Here is a 6,387-nt window from a genome sequence, read left to right on the forward strand (position 1 = left end):
CACTGCTTATAATTGTTATATGTGTTTCTTTTTAATTCTGATGCCTCTGTTCCGATTAGATCGTTATCACTTATTTATAAATCTGTAAACTATTTCACAGAACTCTGCAATGGGTGGACACAACCTTCACATAACAATGGCCAGCATGGGCATTAGTCTTATTTACTACCACTAAAGATCGGCAGTGCATCTCTTTATAGGATGGAAACCGGTATCTGAGGTCATCATAATCTGTTTTTGCAAAACATGGCGTTAAACTAATTTTAGGAGAGATAGATTTTTAAATTGCCGATTAGTATTACTGTTTGTGACACTATAAAAGACGAAATTGTCTAATGTGAAAAAGAGAACACTGACTCGTTCTCTGTCCTTCCTCCTCTTTAAGCTCTCTTGTGGTTAAACCCATGGAATAGCCATGAAAGCTGATGCCTGGCCTGAAAAAAGCAGCCAGCAGAAAATAAACTTTAGCTGCTTTGATCATTCTATTTGGTAGGCACAGGGAAAAGGGGGAATTTCAGAAGAATTATCAGTATAATGAAACATTCATAGTGGAGTCCCTGTGCCTGCTTTTTTTGCAAACGCTATTTTTCAACTAAATAGTAAAACTAAAATCTCATTATGTCTAAACAGTTCCTGAGCCAAGTTCCCACTGAATTCACGGGGTCTCAGCTTGGGAGAATTCTGGGAGCGAGAGCTGTTGGTGAATGGGGAACTTGTGCAGCGATCAGACATGTTCCAGTTGAGTGCTTTTCTTTTTCTCCAGTTATTAGTACATGGTGTTAGTCTAGAAAGATTGCATATACCTTGTTCTGCACATGTATAACTTCTGACTGTGTACTGTACAACACCTTTATTTCTCTCCATTATTATTATTTTTTCTTTTTTGATTATCAGAAGCTCACAAAGACGGTGGAACTGCTGAAAAAATAAATAAATATATTTATATATATAAACAATGTCTAGGTATGGGCCCTATGAAGTCAATGAAGGTACAATATTAAAGAATATTGTGTTTAATTGTATCCGTATAAGAATCAAAGAAGAACGATAAATACTAGCAAAAAAAGCACTTAACTAGTATAGCTTCTTGTAAGCGAGAAGAGGCATCATATTATCACAATCGTGTGTGTTTCTAGGTCTGGAGCATAAAGCCATGCTGGCTTCATTATATCTATAACAACCTTACTATACTTGGACTTTATACAAGTTCCAAACCCTATATATGGCCCTTCTAAGTTCTCTATAAACATACATTTTATTTTATTCAGCTTGTATACAATGTTGACTCTTTATTTTCCTATATTCCTAACTGTCCAGATGTAGTTTATCAGAAAAGGCTTAGGGCAACACTTGCTAGCAAAATCTCTGATCAAACCATATAGGAACAGTGGGACACTGTATAGGGTAACAGGTCCAGTGGGACAACAGCCCTTCCGCCTCATAACAGGGGGCCAATCATGCAACAACGCAATGCCACTGCTCAATGGGGAACAGTTAAAATGGAGATCAGTGATCTGTCCAGCCGGCCCATTAACACTATGCCATAACATCCATAGTTTACCTTCTCCATGTGCTGCACGTCCTTAAAAGACAGAGCACTGTCATATATGATGTCATATCCCAGTGATCAGCAGTAAGAAGGGCAGCACGGAGGGGGGAAGCTAGTAGTTCTATGATACGCAAGCACCCTAAAGTTGTCTTTATCCCCAACATAGGTGCACAAATATGCACAGGTATGAATCAATTACTTGTGTCAATGAATCAATCAAAAGTACACAGATGCTAATTGTGACCCATAAACTATTTGTAGCTCGATGTCCGACTCCATAATTAGTATATCAATGCAATAACATTGGGAATTTTAAATAAAACAAATGTAATTTTATCAATTAAATTTAAGAAAAGTGTTGTTTTTTTATTTATTAAAAATAAACTGAAAACCAGACATGATATAATTCTTGATATATACAAGAGCATGGAACTTTTTTGCGCATACACATTTAAATGCGTTGTTCCACTGAGGCAAAACATTAATGGTGCTCTCTCCCTAGTATGTTTAGCTTATCTGTCATTTTATTATCTCCTGTCAAGTTGTAAGCACATAAAAACAAGACGTGAAAAATAATGAAGAAGCCTTTTCACATTCTATGGCAACAACCTATCAATGCCTGATTTTGTGTTACATAACAAGTAACTGCTCTCTATAAAAGTAGGAATGAGACAAAAACCATCAGTAGGAATTAGACTTGTGCATTCTTATTTGGGCGAACATAAAAACAAACACGAAGGATGCATTGGCATTGGTTGATGCCAGAGGAGGCCCCTGCAGGCGACCAATAGACTCACTCGCAGATGCACTTCATTGGTTGATGGTAGAGGAGGCCCCTGCCGGCGACCAATAGAGTGGCTCCTACAGACTTTTAAAATCCTGACGCCAAAGCTGCTGCGTAGTGCGTTAACCCTGTATTAACCCCTTCTATTAAAAAAATGGCAAAAAACAAACAAAGAATGTACACGAATATTCGCCCGAAACGAACACATTCGAGATGGTTCATTACAGAAATATTGCTGATTGAAATGTTAGATTAGAAAATGGAATTAGATTCTCAAATGTTTTAACTGCAGCCATGTTACAGAAATATATATATATATATATATATATATATATATATATATATACACATACACATGGCAGACTGCTATCTCTGTGTATACTTGTTTCTTTCGTAGCCTGGGTGTTAGGATATGTATCTGCATATTGTGTTATCTTATAAATGCAGCTCAGCCCTTTCATGCTTGTATTCCTTTTAGTTATCTCTAACAACAGAGGCTTCGCAACAACAGTACAAGCTGTCACACACACTATAGTGATGTTTCTCCCAGGTAGACAGTCCATAATATTACCTGTACAAAGGGGGTAGCTCTAACTTTAAAGGTGCTGTTCCGTCAACCCTGGTGTAACACTATTACTATTACTAGATTATTAGAAAAAATTCAGTAACGCCAGTTTTGTCTCATTTTTATGGGAATACTTAATTGCCCTGTGACACTAAAGCAGGTACAGATATGTTGTTGCTGGTGAATATAAAAAGGCAGATCTGTTAAGATATCCAGGGGAAAAAAAATGATAAGGATTACGATAAAATAAAGGCATCATTTCGATAATAAACAAAATTAATAATAAATTAGATTTTAGAATTATTGATTCCAAGCATTAAAGAGGAAGAGATGTCCTGAGTATTCCTGGGAGATTCCCAGATATCTGGATTCCTGCTCACGGCTCTGCCTTTGAAAATGAATCTTTTTGGAGGCAATCCTACTAGTAGTCCTGTAGGAGACCTCAGTAGAAAGCGCCAGCTCATGCCAGGACCATCAATCTCCTTGTGTCAGTGGAGTGCCCCACTGGTGGTTGAGCATCTGTCTAATAACATGATCGTTGTGTTTTATCCTGTCCAACACAAACCAAGCAGGACTGCATAGAAATTATGAAAAAAGGTCTTCTAGCTCCTAAACCCTATATGTGGAAATCCAAGTAAAACAAAAAAGGTTTGGGGCAGTGATCCCGAATCTTCAATTCACAGAAGTCCAGAAGACGCCTGTCTGACCGACTTTCCGCAAAGGACAGGCGATGCCAGTAAGGGTAGTTAGAGAAAATTAAACTGCTAACCACATACGTATACAGTATATTCACAAATAGCGTAAGATTACGGGCTGAGACCTCTATATGGGATGTGTGGGTTTGTCTTAGCGATCGGTTCTAGTTTTGTCAAACCCTTTGAATGTATGGACTGTAAGAAGCGCTGTGGAAATTGTTGGCGCTGTATAAATAAAAGCTAATAATAGTTTGTTTGTTTGGTTGGTTGTACCAAGCTCCTGCACTGTGCATGTGCCTTGAGTGTTGCGACACACAGGAGCCCACAGAGGAGTAAATGTATGGTATGTATAGGTGGGGACAGGGAAGGGGAAACCTCCTCTGCTTGGTGACAGCCCCTGTGCTCCAGCTCAGTTTGACATTTGCACATCAGCTGGGCTCCCCACCCCTGTCCCTCCCTCTGCTGCTTTGAATGAGAAAAAAATAATAATAAGCAGCCCTGTGTGCTGGATGGGCTGGACTCCCTCCAGATCTGTGGGAACCAGCTCCGGGGAGCACAGCAACCATTAGCTTCCAGCTCACATCCCAGCGAGGCTGCCGACTTCCCCTCCTGGAAGGACGATTTACCTGTAAGTACCTGGCGCTGCTTCCTGCACCCGGCCCCCTCTGCACACGAGCCGTGTGAGCGGTGTGTTCCCGCACGCAGGCTGCATGTGGCGTGTTGTAAACGCGGGTTGACTGGCTCGCAGTCTTCGCCCACCGCATCCCTACCTTGCGTGCCACTGGCATTTAACTCCCCTCATACCGCTGCTAATGGGAGGGTAGACTATGGGCAGAGGGGGTGTCGGTTGCCTGGTGGGAGTCCAGTTGGGGTCTCTTGGGGAACTTACAGGGATTACCACTGTACTTATTTCCCCATCTGGAACTCCGCTTTATAAAAGGCTGAAAGTTTGGTTACGCTAGTTAACCCCTTGATTAAGAGCCGGTTAAATAACCTATCTCCTGATTAGGAATGGTTTGAGCTGGTTTACGTTTTTTTGCGATAATTTTCAGAGTCCCCCCCTTAATATGTACCATTAACCCTTTGCAACGTGGCACTTAGTAGTACGCTGCAGCTGCTATACAGGAATGTTCTGTTTTAATTTAACCCATTTCCTGCTAGAGGGTCCCACATTTGTAAATGTGGCAGGAAGAGGTTAGTTCCTTCACCAGAGAAAGTCCCAGTTTAAAGTCCATTCTATAATGGTATTTCCCGGCACCTTCTTCACGGAGAGGGTTAAACTGTGCAGGCTCATGTGAGGGTTGCTGTGTTGGGCAGTAGAATAGCGGTCATTGATTCCATTCTGGAATCCTGTTTACTCTACCTATGCATACTGGGCATTATGTCTCTGTAATACTATATATATATATATATTATATATATATATATATGCTCCCTGCCTCTTTAACCCTACAGGGGCAACAGTGAGAGGGCAAAATTAATTCTTCTTACCCCCCAAAGAAAAAACCCTGAAACTGGAGATTTAAACCCAAAACCACTAAAATAAAATAAACTACTGATTATAAACTATAATACATATGTATATGTTCTCAGTTACTTAAGTGCCCTTTCTTAATAAATAGACTGAAAATATGTATAATTCCCAAGAGCTTGCAATTAAATGTACATCACCAGGGACACATAGATTCTCCATATTTAAGCCCCTTCCCATTTTATTTAGCACCGAGCTTCAATATTTTGCACCTGTCTATAAGAAATGCTAAAAAATATATTTTAATGTACGCTTTAATATAAGTTTTATAGCGTATGCACCCAATCAAGTAGCTATTGTTAAATTAAAACCAATATATATTAATAAAGCCCCAGCTCTATAATGGGCAGATGTAATATTACACATCAATATTTTAGGATAAAGGGTGAAGAGATTCATATAGCCTTTTGCGCAGTAAATACAGTGTTTCGATTTTAATAGAGTATATGTATACACAACCTAATGAGGCATATGATCAGGTAAAATATTCACTAAGTATTGCAGGACTTATCAAAATATTTACCGTCAAAAATCTGTGGGTGAGGGATCAGTGGAACCAGAGCAATAATCCCACATGTAGCCTTTTGATATTTTCTTCTGAAATCCAGTAATATATACATTTTTTAACAGAGGATTAGAGTAAATTTTATAAAAAAAAATATATACAACTTAAAAGAACTAACCATGAAAAATGTCCACATTTAGTGATATTTGTTAACCTCTTATATTGTGACAGTCTGTAAAATATTCTGTAATTTTAACTCACGTTTAAACTGGTAAATGAACAGCCAATAAGAAAAGTCATGTGCATGCGGCCATACATCATGATCTCAGATGTAGATGCTAATTTTTTACAAATGTCTTAAAAACATCATATGTTAAAAAATTAACATATTTGGCATTTATTATTCTGGTAATTTATGTTGAACCTTTAGGAGACAGATTTATTTTGAGAAAACCTATACATACTGTAATAACAGAAGGCTGTTTCTGTAGAACACACAGATTCCTGTTTCATGAGATGTGTGATTTTTTTACTATATTCTTTAGTCAATTTAGCATATAGATGATGCATGCCCATCATACCTAGAGATTAACAATATTATTTGATTGACTATTTCTTAGTTGGAGGAATTCCATGTTTTGACAGGGTTTTTCACCAATTGGCCTGACTAAGACTTTACATGTAGATAAGGACGAATAAGTAATGTGCATGGAGAATGCATGGATACCCTCTATAGGTGGAATATGCATGCAGTATAA

This window comes from Sceloporus occidentalis, unplaced genomic scaffold, assembly GCF_023333645.1.
Source record: "Sceloporus occidentalis isolate IW3139 unplaced genomic scaffold, rSceOcc1.0.p SCAF_48, whole genome shotgun sequence".
Taxonomy (NCBI): Eukaryota; Metazoa; Chordata; class Lepidosauria; order Squamata; family Phrynosomatidae; genus Sceloporus; species Sceloporus occidentalis.